Here is a 22,428-nt window from a genome sequence, read left to right on the forward strand (position 1 = left end):
GACACCAGACAGTACACTTAAAGCCCACAAATTAGGTACACCTGCTCATCTAAGGAATGGCCAAAATCTTAGGAAACTTATTTGGGAATGATTTATTTACTACATTCTTAAAGCAACGTCCAAATACTAAAAAAAAAAAAAAAACTGTGTGGATCAAGTCACACAGGGTAGACATACCTTTGAGAAGAAAGCGGTAAAGCCAGGTAGGCAGTCGGTCAGAACTGTAATTAATGAACAAGTTTCTCATGATTAACTTTTATTAAGCAATACTCTTGAGCCCTTGAGTAGACAGGTAATATGAGAGGCCTGGAGTGAAGGAAAGAGGGATGGAGAACAGGAAGGACGAAGAGAGAGACTCTCGACCCCATTATTTCTCCTCAGTCGCTCGTAAAAACAGCATCCCGTAAACTCATAAAACCCTTTTCCCACTGTAACTGGGCCCTTAAGATGCAGCCTGGTGAATTAGAAGGGCACCCAATGTTCAGCAAAGGACGCCTTCTTTTGGAGGGACCATTATGCACCTGCATTATTATTTCTCATGAATAGTAATTCAGCGGCATCATGAATGACTGATGAGGACTACTAAGTGAGTAAAGGTTAGAAAAGCAGACTCATGATGCATACTACTGTTAAAAAGAATATGGTCATTGATATCTGAATCCTGTCTCATCCCATGAGTGGTGATATTGCATTTTTAATATTTTTATAAGACATACCTTCACTCTGATTTCCAAATAAATTGTCCCTAGACTACGTTGAGGGTACACATTTGTATTGATTGCCAGTAATCACATGCAAATCATCCACACTTATTTAACATACCTGTGCATTTATTTGAACTATTAACTGTTAAGTTCAGGCATGTGCTGACCTCCTGTTAAATAAATATTGAATGTATAGTATTTGACAAAGTATTATAAATGAATGTTGGCCGTAAAAGCATCTATATGTAGCCTCTATAGGTAAATATATAAATCATGTCGTTAAAAGCAATTCTGATCTCTGGGTATCATCTTTTAAAAAAGCCACCTTCCTCAGAGGATGCATCATAAAGGAGTGGTATCCATTAACCACAAAAGCATACAACTCGTTGAAGGCACTATGCGTTTCCAAGCGTGCCTCCAAGCATTTGTTAATAAATGACACTTGTACTTCAACACCGGCAAGGATCACTATCCATAAACTACTTGATGTCTTTTTGATGAGAAAAGAGAGCTGTAAATGAGGTCCGACGATAATGGAAGGTTTTTTTTGTTCAACAATGAAATAAAAAGAAAAATTATACTTAATTACACATGTATATTTACAGTGGTAATTGTCGCATTTCCAAGAAAATATATTAAATAACAATCATCAATTATCACTTGAACAAAATGATTACCCTCGTTGATGACCTATCATATTCATCTTTCTCTTGATATACAGATTTAATAAAATAAAAAAATAATTGAACTTTATTTTTTGTATTCAAAAAGGCTGAGATATGGTACACAAATAGCACAACAATTAGAGAAATCATCCCAAAATTGATTGAATGATGCATTCACGATCTCTACAATAACTTGTTACTGTTGGTATTTGATTCAAGATTCAAAGTTATTGCTTCAAACAATGAAAATATTTTAACTGTTTGTATGATTAGTAGATTATATATTCTGTAGACATGAAAGTGTGTGGAATAGGGGAGAATGATGCAAAGGACAGGGTCAAGTGGAAAAACTGTATTTCCTGTGATGAGCCCTCACAGGAGAAGCCGAAATTGGAGTATATATCGTCCACATGTAGGCTAGTCTACTGGCCCTGTGGACCAGGTTGATTTTGAAATAAATCTGTCCAGTTTAGTTTAATGCACATTAAACATGTGGATTTAATTTCAAGAGGACTGTCTTTAATTCAACGTGGTTCAGATCCCCTGCTATGATATGAACTGCTTCAGGATATCTGTTCTGCTGACTACTTAAAGTCTCCCTCAACAGTCTGAGTGTTTGCATCAGTCAAGTCAGATGTTGAACTGATGATAGCTGCTTATAACTTAAGGAGATATCCTTTTTTAAACTAACAGAACACTCTAGTTGGGATAGATTATATTTCCTGACAATGAATTAGAAAAGAAATCAGAGTAAGAGTGGAATGTGAACTGCTGGCTTAATAGCTGCATCTAGGATGAATGAATACAGCTAAAACAAAGTTTGGTGAATCATAGTGTGCAGCAGTCCTGAGAATTTGTTTGTAGAAGCCTGCAGAATTAAGTTTTTCCATCTGGTTAAAGCCATGAATTTGTGTTCTCAATGAAAATGCAGATAAGCGGTTGTTTGGGTGGGCTTCGACAATGCCCAATCGTATACCATGTGTGTGCCTACACTTCCTTCCTAGCTGTGCCACTTCCTTTTTTTCCCCCATGGGATGATATCTATGGCACACCGGGGCCCCTAGCAATATCTTTGAGGATGGTATGTGAGTTGATATAATCAGTTGTAACAGTTCACTTGCTGCATAGCCCAATATTGGAGTTTTTGCACTTATAGCCAGCCATTTGTTTTCAAACAAGTATGCATGTAGCTCACACATAGACGTTAAAGAAAAACAGGTCAGACTGTGACTGACAGCAGCCACGGTTGTACAGTCATATTAGCATGTACAATTTTCAAGAATTGAATTAACTTTTGTTATATTACAAAGGGAGAAACCTTGCAAATACCCGACCGACTCCAATCAAATACAACCACACAAAATAATGTTGTTGATTGATCGGAAATGCATCCTTGGTATCGTTTACCACAATGCTGAAGCTGCTATTTATATGAATAGAATCACAAAATCACGTAGTGCAAGTCCTACCTGCCAATGTTGTTCTTTTACAATAACCCTGAATTGGCACATATTTCTTGGAATCTGTGAATAAGGTAAAAACACACAATAGGCATGCCGGCTAGGCTGATGTATCAACTTCTAGCCTTCTCCAGGTCCATCTGACACCTCTGTAAATTGAAAACCACGAGGGCCTTGTTCTTCAATGAATGGTCCTGTGGTGCAGGATACACACAAACACACATGTGTCAAGGAATTCTCCATTCAAGCAATATATATATATTTCCATGCAGCATTGCAATAGATATCTTCACTCATGAATCCAATCTAAATTAAATCTAAACATGTTGGCCTGGTATGGTACCCTTTACAGATTGTAGGGACTCAAAGAAGAGTTCACTTTGGGAAAATCATATTTTTTTTGCGGGGACCAAGCAACTGCACTACTACTACTACTACACAGTGACATGGTCCTTTTGTCGCTTGCTGGGATACAAGTAGAGTTGCATTTAAACTACCACTAAACCAATAAACGTGGTTTTAGAGGATTTTATTGAGCCATTAATGCCGCTGCTGTAATTATATTGTTGGTGTGGCATTGAAACTGTTCTTTCTTAAGCACTTAAAGACAGAAAGTGTAGCAGTACATTCACAGAAAATCCCATTCAACCCCCAACCTTTATATTCTACTCCTCCATTAAGGAATGTTATTTAAATCAATTTGCTGTTTGCCGCAATAAAATCAATGGAGTAAGCCTTCAATCTTTATTCAAATAACGTACGGCCTATTAGCGTGACAAAACTTCCACATTAACATCTAAGACCAGTCACAGGTTACTCTTTACTCCCAAACCTATTAATTGTTTTAATTCTGATTCTATATGATTTTTCCCACATATAATATATTGCCCTCTATTTTAAACCAGCACTTAATTCCTACTCCCTACTTACAAATCGTATTGTTTTCCTTACTGTTTCAATTAAGTGGTTTCAATTGTAACTGGGATTGTTTCCACTTGCAGTATCTCAACTTAAGGGAATGAAATCGTTAAGTGCACAGCAAAAAGCATATAGAATGCATCCAACAAAATGTAATGCAGTCCAAAATATATAACACTGTTTAAGCAGTAACATATTATAACCAAATCTTATTCTGGGTCATTTATCATCGGTCAGTTTCAGTCATGATTATTTCTATTTTTAATGTGGTCGCAAACATTTTCTGCATTTTTTTTACTTGTCTTTGTTCCTTTCAAAGGAATGAGTCTTGAGTCGATGAACAGCTTTTAAAGAGTCAGGCAGCTTAATGTTCCTACTATCTGCTATGCTGAACTAAACTAATAAATAAGGTACCGTGGAAACCCACAATGGGATCTGCGAAAAAGGAGCAAGGGAGAGTGAAAGAGCAAAAAGGGACTAGGGGGGTTGAATTCATTCCGTATCAATTTAGTTAGTATTCCTTAAGGGATGTTCATATATTTTCTGTGGACCAGTGCTCAGTAACCGTCTCTTTATTTTTGTCACTTACTCTTTGTGGTAAAGTTTCTTGTTAAGGATATGGCTGCCTCGGTAGCACCAAAGAGGAAGGAATATGGACACATAGAGGTGAAAACAAAGAAGAAGAAAAAATCATAGAGATCATTAACATTAACATGGCAAACAAGATTTACACCTGCTTGTTCTCTATTTCTTTCTTTCTCCTTCTCTCTTTCTGTGCAAGCTGCTTTCACCTTTCCACTCCTGCACACCCCACACCACCCCTCGACCATGTGACGCGTTTGATTCCGCCGCATTCATACATCAGTGCACCCGTGCAATGCTGACACCTCATCTCAGCCTGCCGACTTTGGCTACCGAGGCCCTCTTTTGCATAGTGCAGTGGCCCTCCCTCTCCCCCTCCCCGCTTCCTCTGTCTCTTCTGTGTGACACCCTGCCCATCTTTAAAGAGGGAATGAAGGATCAGGAATAGGAGCTCTGTTTGGGAAGAAAGTGGAGAAGAGGTTGCTAGAGATGTGTGTGTGTGGTGTGTGTGTGTATGTATGTGTGTGTGTGTGTGCGTGTGTGTGTGCGTGTGTGTGTGCGTGTGTGTGTGCGTGTGTGTGTGCGTGTGTGTGTGTGTCTGCGTGTGTGTGTGCCCAGGCAGCAAAAGCTAAAGGTCAAATTTAGGATGAGTCTAAAGAAAGATATCAGCCAGAATGTCAATCTGTTTAAACATTTTGCTGCCAATCAAATGATGAGGGATGGAGATAGCATAAATTACCTTAAAGTTTCTCTTTTGATTGTTTGATTTCTGCACAATCGTATTTCACAAAGCATACACACAGGCCACCTTCCCACACAGCTGTAATAAAATCAGATCTAACTGCCACAATTCATGAAGACATTCACTGATGATTCAATAGTCACACTTACTTGTCATGACCATTGGTACCCTTCCATAGTCTAAATATAAATATGGGGTCAAAATAACAATTTTTAGATTTTTTGATGTATTATGTCAGAGATGTGTTTCGCATCATTAACAGATGTTTGAAGTGGCCAAACTACAGAACAAAAATACTGGAAAGGGCCCTCACATTTCACTTTGACATAATTATACACTTGTGGGTGAAATATCATTCCACAAAGGTGCTCTTAAATGGGTCCAAATGATCCAAAGTTTGCACTTTGGTGGCCCATGTTTGAAATAGGTAAAAAAAAAAAAAGCCAAGCCATAGTTTCCCTACACCTGGTCTATAGTATATGATCTTTTCTTTTTAAGGAATGAAAAAAATATTGATAATAAACCAAATATGGGTTAATATTAGGCTATTCAAATGAAGATGATTATAGAAAAATCACGCATGTGATATCGAAGCTAGGTTGTACTGCTGGCTTCTCCGCCTGTTATTTTACAGACATCAAGACTAAAGGAACATATTGACACCTTTTCATGTGTGTGTAGCAAGTGCGGAAGTGTGTCTGTTATTGGAAGGACAACAGGAGAAAAAGATGGGAGTGTGAATGTCACTTTGAACTGTCACACTGTTGCACCCCCATGCCTCACACACACGTCCTAATGAGAACGATAGGAGGGGTGGGCTTCCGCTGTGCCAACCCAGGGGCCAAGGTGGGAGAGACACTTCTTCCCCTGCACCCACTGTAAACACACTGAAACCCCACAGACTGCCCCCCTCCCCCAGAGGCACGTACGCAAACACACAGTGAGGCCTCCCAAAGCTTGACAGGCTCAGATAAATCAGGCTCTCAACACTCCTCCGCCTTTTCCACCTCTCCATCCCTGCTGTCCCTCCCCTCGCCACCTGGGGTGGGAGGAGAGCGTTAATTTTCTTTAGGGGAGAAATGAAAGGGAGGGAATGAGTGACGGAAAAACGATTAATGAATGCAGATGCAAAAGTGCAGTACTAGCTTTCATTGGCAAACATCTGACTGGGGAAAGTGAGATTTGTGGACTGTCAAAGAAAGTATTTTCTAATGGGAAAATTAGTGTTTAAACAAAAAACAAAACTCTACATTGACTTTTGTTGTTTGAAGGTAATGTTTTTTCTTAGGGTGGTTCAAATTTGGGCCCATGTTTTACTCTTTGAGCGTGAGAATTTGTTAATTGTGAAATACTTCACTTCGCTTTAAGCTAAAACTCATGTTAATGGTCAAACTAGATGTGTTTAATTCTGTCAGAAATGAAGAACTGCAGATTAATTTTGACCATTTTCCCAAGCCTCTGTCTGTTTTAAAGGCCATTTCAAGAAGTTTCAAGACAAAAACCATACTTGTTCGCTAGTTGTTCGTAAGCAACTTATCATGCAAACAAAGGGCTTAGGCGGACACAAACAAAACCCATCTGTGTGTTATGCTGGATGCTTAAGACAATAACTGAGATTTTTAATTGAAAGAGAGATGTGGCTCCCCCACAGTAACCCATCTGTTCAAAATTGATATCTGAATGACAGTTGCCCTCTTGTCTCTTCTGACGAGCAGGCGTGAGAGTTTGAAGCCCTATTTCATTTATTTCAGGTAATTGAATTGTGATGCACGCTTGTGGGTAGATAACGATGGCGGGAACTAATAAACAGCACACTGTGTTATTGTTTTAATCACAAGGATGTGTTATTATTCTACTCAAGAGATTAAAAACTTCAAACACCTGTCACTAGCAAATGTGAAGAGTACTTTAAATTTAAATAACAAACGTGAAAGATGGGAGAAAAGGCCCTTTGTGGTACAGGTGGAGGATAGCGAGATGAGGACTGGCAGGAATATGTTCTCGTCCATGTACAGTATGGACTGGCCGCGAGGATGAAAGAAAAAAGAACTGCAAACAGATGGTCAAGGTTTGACAAGGATGAACAAGCTAGAGAGACAGTAGGAGGGACTCTTGAATTATATGGGGGAAAAAATAAGCTCACATTGTTGTTTTGATTATTGGGAAGCTGTCTTTCAGTTAGGATTATTTCGTTGAAATGAAAAGGAGGGATGGTATGATTCTGACGGAGGGAAAGGTTGAAGGTGAAGGAAAGAAAAGAGTAAAAAGAAGAGGAATGAAGTGAAATGGGTAAAAGGAAAGAGTAAGAATGGAGTAAAAAAAAGATGTGAAATTAATCTTTTGTGCCTATCTTACACTGCTGCAGACATGTTCAGACAAAAGCATGGACCTAGAGAAGCTGCCTGTGTGTGATTGATGAATAAAGTAAAGGTGTCAGAAGTGTATTATGTAAATTAGCCAAGGCAGGGCCTATTTCAGTGGCGAATGAAAGAGTGGGACAAACATGGGTGCGAAGGTGTGTTTTGTGTGTGTGTGTGTGTGTGTGTGTGTGTGTGTGTGTGTGAGCAAGAGAAAGAGAGAGAGAGAGAGAGAGATTGGAAGAAGTCGAGTGTGTGTTCCATGGTTGACACAAACGTCCCCAAGCACCACAGCTGTGCCATTTTTCATCTATCAAGACAACCTCTGACGGCAATCTCCTCCATGGTTGCTGGTTTAAATCTCAGCGATGGACAACCAAAAAAAAAAAAAGATGGACAGATAAAAGCGCCTGAAAAAGGACGGTCCGAGAAAGACACCAAAGAACAGATGGGTATGGGAGGGGGCATGTTAATGAATACAAAGCTTCTGATTGACCAGGGTGGAATATTTTTTTTCATCCCATGCATCTCTATCTCTGTCTCTCTCTCTCTCTGACTCGCACCGTAGTAAATGTATACAGTTACATTTCTCACCACCACTCTATCTCCCAATGGGGAATACAGTTATTTCAGTCAGAGTCGTAAAGACTGCAATAAAGAGCCTGTCTGTCTGATTCCCAATGACAGTGTGCAGGCTCTGGGCTGTTGTATGGAGGGGGGGCTGGAGGGTGTCGCTGATGTTATGAACAGGAGCAAGCTGAAAGTCTTTTGTGGTATAGAGTGTGATTTGCATTAGATACCCGGGTCTGTCATGGGGGGAGAAAGTGAGTAAGACAGACATAAATTCTGACAATGGCTATATCTTTTTCAGCTCTCCATATACACAATTATACATTACCGCTATCTGTATATCCACCAGGTAGGTTTCAAGCATCCCTGTTAATGCAGCCAGCATCACTTTTAATAGCCTGACAAAAGCAATATATCATGTATTCACCTACACAGAGCTACATAAAACAGGTTAAGGGAAATTGATGACATCCTCAGCTTTAATTCTTAATTCGACTGGCATCTCCCTGTGAGTGAAACAGACAAAGATGTATAGGGTTACCCCTGGGCAGCCCATGTGCTAATTGCCGGTGGTTGTCATTTGCAGAAGCGAGCACTCAGAGGCTAACTAGAGTTGTAGCCTTCTATTTTGAACCCCTCTTCCATTGTGCGGCAGCGACGGCCAGACAGGCTGCTGAGAAAGCTGTTTTCAACACAACAGCAGCACCCATTTATTAACTCGTCCATAAGTAAGCCCAGGTCATGGCTCTTTCTCTGGGTTACTATTTATTAAGAGTCTGCAAAAAGAAGTCTAGGCCCAGCCCGATAATAAATGAAAGAAGCAACATGTAATTGAGCTTTATTAGGCCACAGTGAGAAAAAAAGAGACTGGAAAATGGGGCAACGGGGCTGAGAGGACAGGGATAAGACGAAAAAGAGACTTGCATTGTCAAAACCTGTTCCGCTCTCATGCCTCTGTTTATTAATTTCGTCACCGAAGCACGAGGCAGAGCAATTTTCAGATCACTTCCACTACACTTCTCATATTTTCAGTGTAAGTATGAGTGACAGTCTAAAACGTGTACTGCGCTTCACACTGCGGCAAATGGGAAAAGGGTTACGATACTTTGTGTTACGCCTAGTGTGCTACTGTGTGTGACACCGTAACCATTTGTAGGGTTATATCAAGGGTAAACATAAAGGGTCTGTTTAAGTCAAAATTCCAACCCAAAACTGTTAAAATTATAATTCACCAGATTTGTCAGATAGTTTTACTTTTAACACTACAGTGCATGTACGTTCACATTTAAGTTTCGAAAGAATCATTTATTTCTTCAGAATAGTAATATTTATTTTTTTAATTGTTGAAAACTCCCATGTAATATTAAATATGCTTTTTTTTTTTTATTACACATATAGTTGTTAGTCTCCATGTTCCCCGCAATTGGCTGGCACCCAATTCAGGATATATTCTGCCTACTGAAGCACAGTTGTCTGGGATGGGCTTCAGCACCCCCGTGACCCTTATGAAATTAAGTGGTATGGAACATGAATGAATTAATTACTTTTAACTTATGTTTTTGTGTCTATAGTCAACCTATATACAGAGAGAGCACTACTTGTGTGTTTCATACTCCTACTATGTTCAAAATGTCACAAGCTCCCAGGCTAGTTATTATTCAGACAATCTTCTGATGGGTTAGGGTTAACTCTTCAATCCACCCTTTCATGACCTCAACGCAGACGCCCCTCATTGCGGACAGACGTATTGTACTCCTCCATATCCCTGCAATCAGGATTTATCATGCCTACCCATTTTATTTTTACTCCTTTCTTCCACAGTATTCAATTTATGTTTTGTGTTTCCAACCAAAATGTCTTCCTCCTCTAGCATATTTACAAAAAGAAATACAGTATACATACTGTATGTTCATTTACTTCTTTTTCAGTGCTATATTTCTCTTGTCCATTTTTTCCACTGCTCATTTTATGCCACTTCAATCTTCTCCTTCTTTACTGTCTCACTTTTTCTCATCTTCCCTCACTAATTCTCTTTCTCATTTGCTTCTCTCTTTCTTCTTCCCCATACAGGAGCTGTCATTAGACTGTGTCACATATCTGGTTTCACCATGAATATGAGCTTCTGTCTCTTTCATGTTTCCCTGGTACACATACATTACTTTGGAGAGACAATACCTCCTTCAGATAATGCTTTAAATGAGTGAATTTACATACATATGCTTGTATATGCAGCCCAGCCTCTCTATGTGCTCTCAACATGCCGAGATTTGTGCGTGTGTATGTGTGTGCATGTGTCAGTGTGCGTAGGGAGGTGGCACTCCAGTGGGACCATCATTAGAGTGGATCTAGACTAATGACACAGGAAACTGATTCACACTGTGAGAACTTCTGAGAAGAACCCCCTGCTCTCAAAAACACACACACACATGCACACACAAGGAGGAAGTGGGATTAGATCTTTTAAAAATGGTATGACCAAATTATTTACTAATTTAACTGATCAGTAATCCTTGTAATTCATCCTGGCAGCCTTGAGAGGTGGAATGGTCTATCTCTCTCTCCCTCTCTGTCTCGCTTGCATTCTCGCTCTCTCTTTCTCTCGCACTCTCGCTCTTTTGCACGCTCTCCCTCTCTCTCTCTTGCCCTCTCAATCATCTAACTTCATCTTTTTCAGTGCCACTGATAATGATGTGGCCCTTTTTAAGCATTCTGCTGTGAAATTTAAGTCAGTTTACAGGAAAATGCATTCATTTACTGCACTGCACTGGTTTCCATTGAGTCCAAGGATAAACAACAACAGAATGGCCTGGGACAAAAATACATGCTGAATATGCTTGATTCTTGTCATGCATCCAGGTGTCCCATGACATGTGAAACTGGTTTGTTGTGTTGTCCAAGAAAAGTAACCATGCAGGGTGATGTAGTATTCAGTTTTTCTTGCTTGTCAATTCTAGAACAGATCACTTGACGATATGAGCTGTCCGTATATAGTTAGTTAGCTCTTGTTAAATCGGGGCTAAGCCCACTATTGTTTACATGACATATCCTTAATGCTCCAGTCTGCAATTTATGACTGCTGTTTCACAAATTACGTCTTAAGAGATTTATTACCAATCTCCCAACGAAGTTGAGTATGTAATAAAAAAAGGAAATGTGATTCATGAATAGACTGTGTGCTGTCTTAGCCAGTATTTTGGGTAATTACCAACTATTTCTACATATTGTATAATATTTTTTTTAAATAATTTCATTGTTTCCTTCAGTATTATTGACCCAGTGTTTCATATTACTCTCTATATAGATTTTCAAAAAACAATATTAAAGGAGAATTTTAAACATAATACATCAGGAAACTTTCATGCAATTCTTTCTCAATTATCTCTTATTTACATTAAAAAAATCTGCATTTCCTATTTATTTATGCACCTCACTTTATTCTAGATGTCACAAAAAATACATGTTACTATCCTGGTGAAGTCAGTCTGCTGTTCTGTTATTAATGCAGCAAAGAATTCAGTCACTGTTTGCAAATAATATCCACAAATTGAATCATTGTTGCATGAATTTATGCAAAATATTCATTTCAGGCAGCGCGAGGGTTGAGTGCTTTTAAATTGGAGAGATCATTCATGGCTTCACCTTTTCAGGCGAGATAAAGTCGTGTGCAGTAACATTACAATGTCAAGGGAAGGTGGGGGTTAGGGTGTGGGGGGGGATCAAAAAAAATGTGGAATAAGAGAACAGAAGGCAAAAATAATAAGAGAAAAGCAGCACGATTCAATAAACAAACTAAATACAAAGTGGTTGGAGCACAGAAAAACAAAGGAATAAGAACATCTCTATTTTTATTGTCTTTATGTAGCCTACAATTGGCCAGTCCAGGTAGTAGATGTTTAAAAAAAAATAAGTCAAATAAGACAAAAATGCAGATGGAGTTGGTCCTATTTGAAACATTTACCCTTTTAATCCTTTACAGCACACTATTTTAACCCAAAACAACCTTAAATGCTATGGAATAACACTGACAATATGTACATGTGTATGCATCACACTATTTTCATCCCAATGCAAGTATGCCAGAATTTAATGAATTAGTACAGTAACGCCATTCATTCGGAATAATTTGTAATGTACTATTTTTGGTTAAGAAAAAAAAGTTATGCATACTTAACAATGCAGGCAAATTAGCAATCCATCCGGTTGAGGGTCACAGGTGCCCATTCCGGCTGACCTTGTGTGAGATGTGGAGTACACCTTGGCTGGATTCCCAGTCTATCATAGGGAATGCAGAGACAAACATCCATTCAATCTTTTCATAGGAAAAGCATGCTAATTTTTTTAAAGTGTGGGACGGAAATAGGCTAATGAGACAAAGAATATAAAAACATCAGGACATCATGCCGATTCTAACCAAGAACATTGAACTATGAATTATACGTCTTACCCAATGGCAGCACAAATAAGAGGTCAAACATTATTTTTTGTTGTTTTTTTTCACGGTGATCCTAACAGAAGTAAGGGAGACCTGCAGTTCTTTGTACTTATTTCTTTGACTTTTTTTAAAAAGGATTATTTGCTGTTCTTCTGGGGTCGTTTGTGTTGCCACACTTGGATTTGTTCACCTTTTCTGTGTTTTCTAGTTTTATAGATGTGTAAAGTCCATCACCAAGATTTTCCAAAACCTTGAAACTTAAAATTTAGTTTAGCAACCCTTTCCACTGTCATCGATGTCAACACAATTCTAATATGTTATTGATTTTCTTAGCAACACGGCTTTTTGTTGCAGCTTTTTAAAAAAAACTTTCCTTCAAATCTTTCGATTAACATCTGGGGCAAACTGGGGGTTGGTAAAAAATAAGATGAGCTTTAAAAACTACTTCTTGAATACTTCACATGTGCAATAGTTCCAAGACTGGTATCATATAAAGCAAATTTTCAACTATTGATCATTTGCAAACATTTTTACAAGCCTGCTTAAGTCTTTCGACTTAACCAATGTATGTCCTCTTTCTAAAAATTCATCCTCTACCACACCTACTCTTTACTGCAGAGAAGGAATAAGAAGTTTAATCACCAGTAAAATGCAATTCCTTTGAAATGTATGCAGAGGCTGCATGTTTCACAAATATTTTATGCTAATACAATAAAAATGTAAAGTTGAGACTAAACGTCTCCTCCTTTTTTTTGGTTGTGTAAAAGGTAACCAGAAGACTAATGGAGGGTTGTGTGTGGCACAAAATTTGGCAGGGGTGTCGGGAGTTGAGTTGGTGGGGGGTTCATCACATGGCCTGGGCCTCACCAAGGGATAGGCTGTCGCTAGGAGACAGAGGCAGGGAATGGACCAGTGGCAATGATGTATTAACTGGCGAAGGTGGCTGACAGTAATCTTTGTCACTAGATGCAGTGGCTGTCTAAGTCCTGTCATTTTATGCATCTCATGCAAAACAGATGTACCCGGATACTACAGGCTCAGGGAGGGAGAGATTCAGCCAAGATGGAGGATGGAAGAGGTGGAGGAGAGGAGTAAAAGAATCATTATACGGCAAGAGGTTGGAAAGGCTGTCACAAAGAATTCCATTATTTTTCATCCTATATTGAGAAGCTGGATTGTGCAGATTGTATTTTTTTTTAACCGCCATAAGCCTCTAAATAATTTGGGAACTTTCCACGATGGAAGTTTTCCTTTCTCACTGCTCATTATGCAGAGTCCAGTGTAGAGGTGCTCTATCACCCTACGCCCAACTCATTTCTTTCCTTCCAACTGCTCTTGATCCTCCTGTTATAACAATTATTCATCCAGACCACAGAACACATACTTTTTGTACTATTTCCATCCTAGTACTTCCTTGTATACTCCCTTATCAACCATTTATTATCACTTTCTTTGTTCTCTTTGTAAACATCACCATAGGTAAACTTTCTCAAATGGTGTAATTATTACAATTCATTCCTTTATAAGGCAAATTGTTAAGCTCATTAGTGATTACTACTAACTACATTTTATAATGTGCAACATCTTTTAGCAGTGCAAACGGAGGTGTCAAAACCGTCACTGGAGACTCATTGGTCACTACACTGCATTAAGCCGAGTCTTTAAATTCTACTCTTCCTTCACACAAAAGTAAAATTGTAGCTCTATCTTAATTGCATATCTATTTGCTGCTGTGATGCACATCTCATATTAACGACATTGTATATAGTGCATGTAGACAGCAGCAGAAGGACCATATATTTTTATCTACCTGCAATAAAACTCACCCTCTGTTCAGGCTATGAATAACACTTATACTGCTATCTCCTTTCTTTACATTTGAGGTAGGGAGTCAGGGTTGAAATCATGTGGGACAAGGAGGTTTTTTTTTTTTTTTTTTTTTTTTACATTATATGAAAGTTGAAGGCACATATGTGGTTTAAAATGAGCATTACACAGAACACAATGAAATCCAAAGCATCAAACTTAAAAAAATTATAATAAAAAAACACTAATGTAATCACTGCATGCAAATAATACAGCTCAGTCAGCACCATGGACAGAGGTCACATCTGTTAAAACTGTACAGGTGACCTCTGTCCATGGTGCTGACTGACCAGTAAAACAATGATTTAGGGAAGCAATAATTCGGTTTATTTTCTATGTAATACTGATTAATGAATGTTGTTTAATGTCGGCTTTTCTCCAATGAAAAGTAGTTTCCTATTCAAACAACAATAAATGAACAAACCAATGGTGATAAACACATGGCCTTCAAATAGGAGTAGCACCTCTGGTCAGTTTGTTGTGCTGTCCATTTAAGAATCTCCCAGTATTGAATAGACGAAATTCCACAGAAAAGCGTAAACAAGTCACTGTGTGAGGTTAACTTGTATTCTGCCATTGACGGCAATAGGCGTCCAATCCATTTTCATTGGGCTATTGACATTTAAAGTGCCCATTCATTCATGCCACTTGTCAACAGTACATTTCTCTTTTTTTAAATTATTTTATTCCATTTTATAACACATTTGACCCCATTTTTTAGAATAGATTTTCACTTCGTTCCTGTATTGACCTTTTGACATCTGATCTCCCGAGTGGCCCCAACCCTAACCCTCACAATCCAACCATCACCTCCCCACCTTTTTGTCATCCTAACCAAGTTGGTAACTTCTACTGGTGGAGATGTTAAAAAAAGAAAACTAAACGCACAAAAAGATAGAAATAAGATTTGTAATTCTACCCAGGTCTCTGTTGGTTACAGTCACAGTCTGATTTCCCTTCATTGCTAAGATGGATGAGGTCCCAGTCTGACCAAAAACAGATCTGCTTTCTACCGCATATACATGCTTTGAGGGTATGTTGGTGTAGAGAGGGTGGCTTAGGTGGGTATTATACAAAACACAGCTTCTTCTGGTGACCATTATACATGCATACTGGATCAGCATGTCATCTTGGCCTGCCTGCATTACATGATGGAATGGCCCAATTTACATCATGCACACAGGACCAGAGCACATGCTTCATTCGACACTCATGGTACTGTACTGTACTGTATAACATCACACAGACTGGAGTGGAAGTGGGAGGATACCGTTGAGAGTATATATTCGCACACGCAGACACACACACACATAAATGGATCTCCCACACAGTTTCTTGTCCATGTCAGTCGTTACGGAGTCAAAACTGAATAAATTACCGAGATTCTCTCTCTCTCGCTTTCACTTTTACTGTGTCTTTCCTTCCTCCATTTTTTTTTTGCTGTGTATGTTGACAAACTTCAACCTACTGTTTTTTCAGAGCATAATTAAAATACTATTTGTCACCTGGAAATGACTTTGCCAGTCCCTTTTATATCCGTTTGCATTTATTCAACTGTTCCTTGCTCTAGCATTTTTATTTGTTTGGTATTTTGACAATAGATCACACTTTCATAATATTAGGACGTCAACATGTCCCGCCAACACCTTCAATGTGTTCTTAGGTCTCTCTGGCTCTATGTCGGGGCATATGCATACTGTGTGAATGTAAAAGCTTGGTCAAAAGTTTTGCGAAATTTAAAGCATCGCCATATTTAGTGAATGCTATGACTCTTTCCATTGTCATTATATCACATACCCTGCAAATTTGAGCTAAAATGAAGCCATACTTGATAAAAGTTATGATTTTCCCACTAATATTCATCATCAACATTATTTATTGTCAGGTGAATTCACACTTGATCTTTGATATGGTTCCACTTCCCTCTCCACACCCTTGGCAACATAAAGTAATTGAGTCAGGGAAAGTGAGCAGGAGATATAAAGGTTAAAATTGGTGGAGGGATGGGAAGTAAGGACAATGATATAGAAGAAGAGCTTCAGGGCAAAGTATGGAAAAGAGGTAAAGGGAGGGTGTCGCTAATGGAAAGGAAAAGAGACAAGAGGGCAGAAATGAATAGAGAGCGAGAGGTATAAGAGATGTGAATCAAAGCCCGGAAGATTTTCCAAGATACTTACAGCCTTCAATTCATCCAGGCCAATTTTTTGGGGGGAATAAAGGTGGACTAAAAACGTCCGCTCATTAACACACGCAGTCAATATTGTTCTTTCTGGTCTTTTTCAATACTGACATTATGATCACGAGTTTACTGCTTGTGTTTTGTGTATGTGCTGTTGCTTCCCAGGGGTTAAAAACACATGACCGAGGTACATAGAAAGAAGCAGTGTTTGTTTCCATTAATCATCGCAATGCTTGAGGCCAAGACCTCTGTCCCGGCCTATCACACATCAGACCACACAAACTTCTCAGCGCAACACAGTACAACAGAACAGTGCGAGAATATAGTTTTAGCTGTGGAAAGATTCAACTTTGTTCTTTAAAAATAGAAGCATAAATAATGACACGTGTATTTGGTGGATGGAACTGCTTAATTGCACACTTAGTAACTTTTAAAAGTGTTCACTAGGAGCGATTATAGATATCAATGTAGGTATGAAATGAATTATCGTCCCCAGCTTCAATTAACCTCATGACATCAAGGTATAATTTTGTGAAAAGTAATAAATCCCAAGCAATTTGCAATTAGTTTATAAATATTCAGGTGTTTTTCTTTTAATATACATAAAGATGTATCCCTTCAAATGCATCTATTCACAGGTAAGGCTGTGACAGTGTGAAGGGTGTGAATGTGGCCCACCACACCCACCAACCCAACACCCTGAGGGTGACAGCTCGGGTGTCAAAGCCTCGTAATTGGTGGTGGGTTAAGGTGTAAACAGGGTGATGGTGGCAACTATAATCTCCCAGCTGGTGGTGTGAGTACAATGATGAAGAGGAGGAGGATGAAGACCTCTTGTGACAGGGCATAAGGGCATCACAGATTTATCTATGTGAATTATAAAATAAGTCCTCTCAAAGAGTACCTTCTGTATCTTATGATAATAAGTCGTAAAGGTCACCATTAGTCCATTGCAGCATGCTGGTCAACTTCTATTTGTTCAGACTTTGAAACAGCTTCTCCCATAAAAAATTAATCATCATTGAAATAATCCATTATGAGGTCAAACTGTCAGTGTCATAAAACCTTTATTATCTTTGCACAGGCCATAAATTAGGTGAAATATTGAAATTATCATCGGATTCTGAGTTAGGTCTTCAGCTGCTATTAATTGGTTGCCACCCAATCACAGGGCACATGGAGACTAACAACCACATATGTACATACTCGTAACTATGGACATTTTGGAGTTTTCAATTAGCCAACCATGCAGGTTAATGGGATGTGGAAGGAAACCTGAGTACCTAGAGAAAACCCACACAAGCCCAGGTCTACCATGCACACTCCACAAAGGCAGGCCGGAAACCCACTAAGGGATTCAACCTTCTTTCTCAGAACTGTGAGCCGGACAGGAAATGCAAATTTACATGTAAAATGTCTAGGACAAGACACAGTCCTTCACATAGACCTGCCCAGAATAAATTGAGCTTTCAGTGACATAATAGAGAGCCTTTTCCTCAACTGACTTGACCTCTCATTTCCTACGGATGGGAGAAATATCTGGCCTGACCAAAGTCATGTCACATTATGCACTATTTGCCCATGTACTCTGGAACACTACCGTGCTGCAGTGTCCACCAAGAAGTAGCCGACATTCTGCGAACCATCAATTTCCATTTAGATGACATTAGAAAATGTGTGTGTGTGTGTGTGAGGTGTGGGGCATATTTCTCAACCAGAGCATAGATCCTTGGCATTGCATTAGTGCCAAACCAAATTACCCTCCTGCCCATCTGCTGCCCTCAGCCCAAATATTGCACAGAAAGACACGACACACATACCGGCACACACATATAAACAACAACTGTGATGATGAAATAGTTTGACAGACTAACATGCCCTCTCCCTAAAACCATTTTATTTCCGTCTTTTCTGTTCACTCTAGGTTCTGTCTTTACTTTCTCATCTCTTAACAACTTCTGATTTGAGCTAATTTCACTAACTTTCATTGTCTTTCCTTCAATTGATGTACATGTTGACATACCTGAAGTTGATCATCTAAAATTTATTATCAGAATAGTAATAATTATGATGCTTAAGTCACTCATATGGTAATGTTCAGTAAGACAAAAAAAAAAAAAAGAAAAGCCTGGAAAGTAACTGAACTATTGGGACATAGTCTGAATGAATGTGCTTTATTTTTTAATGTATTTCATTATCAGAGGGTGTATATATTTAATGTAGCATGTTCTCTCAGATTTTAAAATGTGGTATAGTAAATAGAATTAAAAAAATAAATTATATGAAATGTTAGTTCCATATTTTCTCTTGTTAGGTTTAAATGCTATAGTTCAGCATTTAAAGGTTCGGGTGTCCCTATACAGTTTCTGCTTGCTAGTCCCATTTAATGTCCAATGGTATTTGCTCGCGGAACTGTTGCGCTAGTAGAATTGTTTACAATGATTAAAAAAGGTCGTCTAATCTTGTGACCTTTTTGGTGTGTACAATAACGCTCGTCATTAATTAACATTAGATCCGGACTGATCCTCTCCTTGTGTGAGGAGACATAAATAATCAATGAAGGAATGGTAGCTGTGCTTCATGTGTAAATACACACTGCTCTCTAGAAAAGTATCTTCATTTCATTATGTTAAGTAGATTTTTGCCAATATTTTAAATTTACAGAAAACAAGTAGTGAGAATGATTGTATGTTTTTAATAAGGGGACAGTGGATATTGTCTAAGAAAATAAGGATTATAGTAAAATCATATCAGTCATGAGGGCATAAACTTAAATAAAAACAACAAAAAAGTACTTGACAACCCGACTACAATCAACCGATAATTAGAAAATATTTAATATCATCTTAAACCATTCTTAAAACCTTAGATTGTTGTCTTAGTGCTAGTTATACTATATACTAAACATATCTACAAAGGTTCATGAATAAAAACCAAAACAACATTTTAAAAATAGAAAAGAAAAAGAAAAACATAATGGATTAAATAAATAGGACTATCCGAATAAGTAACACAGTGATAAGTCACATCAACTGTTTATTCATATCCAAGCATTATAATTAAATTGATTCTTCTCTATATGACGCCCACTTTTAACATTCAAGATGAGGTAAGATGCCCGGACATAAGGGAAGCTACCGAGGGTGCACCCAACTGGCAAGAGGCTCTGAGCAGACTCAATACGCACTGGGGGGATTATATGGCTTATCTGGCCTATAGGAGCATCCCCATGGAGGAGTTGGATGGCTTTGCAAGGGAGAAGGACATTTGGGTTGCCTTACTCAGACTGCTGCAGTAACAGTAACCTGGTCCCCGATAAGAATTTGGACTGCATGAGTGGATGGCATAGTTAATTACGACAAATTCACATTGCAATTTTTTATAACTAGTTTTAATTCTATGTTTTGCAAAACATCAGTGTTCATTCATTCATCTTCCAGGCCAAAGGTCATGGGGTGATGTTGCATGGTTAAAGTTAGCCAGAATTGGTTGCTAGCCAATTGAAAGGGCACAATGAAACTATAATATTGTATCTTACCCTTTTAAATCCAATGTATTAAAGCAAAGTCCATCAAGAGCTTTTTTAGCAGGGGAACTATTTCAGGCAGCGATATGAACATCAAAATGTTCCGAAAAATATGAAAAAATGGACTGGTAAAACCAGAATGGCGAAAAGTGTGTGCTTCTATGAAGATGTCCCTGACACCCAGAGGCCTCATCATCCACTATGATCCAGACTCTGATGTATCGACTTCAGGCCGAATCTCACGTCAATAAATCCATTCCATCTCCTCCTACCCTTCTTCATTCTTCTTTTTTTCACTCCCTTCCTTGAAAACCATTGAGGTGAGAGGTGCCATGAAAAAGAGGAATGAAAACATCAGCAGTCTATCATGGCAAGGACGAACTGTGTCCAAAACTGCGGGACAAACTGAGTCAGGAATTGGGAGAAATGAAAAATGAGAAGAGTCGTGAGGATAAAAATAAGACAGAAGATGGATGGATGGGCAAATTTTATAATTATACTAAAATTAAAAAAAGTCAGTCCCATAGTCAAACTATAATTACGAAAAAAAATAGCACATTCAGTGTTATAATTTATTTTTCATCCTTCTACTGTAGATTTGAGTTTGATTTAGATCAGTTTATCTCTAGTAGGCATCCAAATCAATTTAAACAAGCTTAACAAGTTATAGCAACCAATGAGTTACGAGGAATTACTTTCAATTTTAGAAACATCAAAAGTCAAATGTATCAAAAGTTTCTCAAAAGTATCGGAAACAATAACAAAACTTGATTTGTTCACAATGTCGTTGGATATCAACCTTGACATGCCTCTAAATTACGACACTGTGTTTTCAATATATATTTAGAGTCCGGAATAAAATGAGATTACGATTAATCCAGGCCACGTCTTTGTTTAGCATTGGATTAGAAGCACCTCATGCAGTATGCAATGTATAACTTATAAAGCATGTACATGATCTGCATGGTACTTTCACTCTCTGTCCCACTTATGCATACACAGGGCGTCTACATGAATACAAAGCCTCCGAGGAAGGCCCATAAATATCCGAGAAGAAAGTTATTTAGATCTGGTTTGGGGATAAGGATAATGTGATGTCACCTCTAATACCCAGATCCAGATACAGCGTCCCAGCCAGTGCCTTTGCTTTACAAGTAAAAAAGCAAAGCCGACACATATGAATGACAATGTGGCTCGTGTCAGTGCAGGCTAACTTATTTTGGATGTGCAGTACCGGGCAGTCTGGATTCCTTCTTTCAATGATGTTATTTACCCATCCTTTCTATCACATTTTTTTATTTTTTTTTTTATTGCCAAAGAAATCGGAATGGTGTAATTGCCTACCTGGTATCTTTGTGCATTATCAGGCTACGGATGGCATTAACTATAAATAGATAAAGGGCTTTATGCAGCCATATTGCATACTGTCTGTGTGGAATTGTGATGTTAGTGGCCGGGTGTGTTTTTGATACTCAGTTTGTGTGTATGTCTGTGCATCATACTGTGATTTATTCTAACTACTGAGTGCACACTTTGCTACAGATAGTGTAAACAAATCTATTGTGAGGGTTAGAATTAGATATTTGACCAGACAATGGAATATGCTCCACCTCCAGAAGTGACCCACCGGTGTGTTTATAAACCATACTGCTTAGACTTTCTTGAATTTTTGTGCGTCTGTGTGTGTGTGGTGTCTATGAGTGATGCTTGGTTCGCCCTTTCTTACTTTTGTAATTCCATGCTTTCTTTAGATCTTGATTTCTTCTGCATCAGTCTGGCTGTTTGTGCACAGACAAAGTCAAACTGCTGCTCGCACATATTTGGGGAGCTATTTAATTAAAAGTGGATTACAAGAGTGTTGGGTAAACAAAGATCAGATTAACAAATAGACCGTCGCTACTTTCCCATTTGCTAATGCAAATTTGACTTAACGATGGGATTGGTCGTGCAGAAGAATGGCTCTCCCACTCCAACGGAATATTAAGACCCGGTCTGGAGCTCAATCTAAGTCAGGACGATTGGCTAAGCCCCTTCCTTATGTCCAGTGTGTGTGTGTGTTTGTGTGTGCGTGTTTGTGTGCTTACAATTTGGTTTGTGTTTGCATAATATAGTATTCAATAGACCCTATTTCTCAACACTCTAAATAAGAATGAGATGTCATTTTTACCTTTTTTTAAGTATTGTGGTTTATGCAGTTAACTCATTACTTGTCATTGGCAATAATGGACACATAATACATCTTAACCGTGCTGATTGGCTGTGAATGTGCATCTTAAAATGACAATGACCGCAGAAAAGTTCCCAATACATTCTGACTGGAAGATTTTTTTCCATTCAAAATGAAATTGACCTCCAGCACTGCAAACGGTAGTCAAAGAGTTCATAAAAGACAATAATTTCCCCTTTGGATTTCACATACTTGGACAA

The 22,428-nt window shown here is 38.5% G+C and overlaps 1 long non-coding RNA gene across 4 annotated transcripts in view; it reads left to right on the forward strand.

Annotated features, from left to right (window-relative positions):
- LOC144204988 (uncharacterized) overlaps positions 1 to 22,428 on the forward strand; it is a 231,982-nt gene that overhangs the window by 148,419 nt on the left and 61,135 nt on the right. The window contains exon 7 of one of the 4 annotated variants that reach the window (XR_013327985.1): positions 13,447 to 14,285. The exons of the other annotated variants lie outside the window; for them this stretch is intronic. This is a non-coding gene — a long non-coding RNA (uncharacterized LOC144204988). Of the gene's footprint in view, positions 1 to 13,446; positions 14,286 to 22,428 lie in introns of those variants that run through there. 4 annotated transcript variants of the gene reach the window in all.

Source organism: Stigmatopora nigra, chromosome 12 (assembly GCF_051989575.1).
Source record: "Stigmatopora nigra isolate UIUO_SnigA chromosome 12, RoL_Snig_1.1, whole genome shotgun sequence".
NCBI classification, from domain to species: domain Eukaryota; kingdom Metazoa; phylum Chordata; class Actinopteri; order Syngnathiformes; family Syngnathidae; genus Stigmatopora; species Stigmatopora nigra.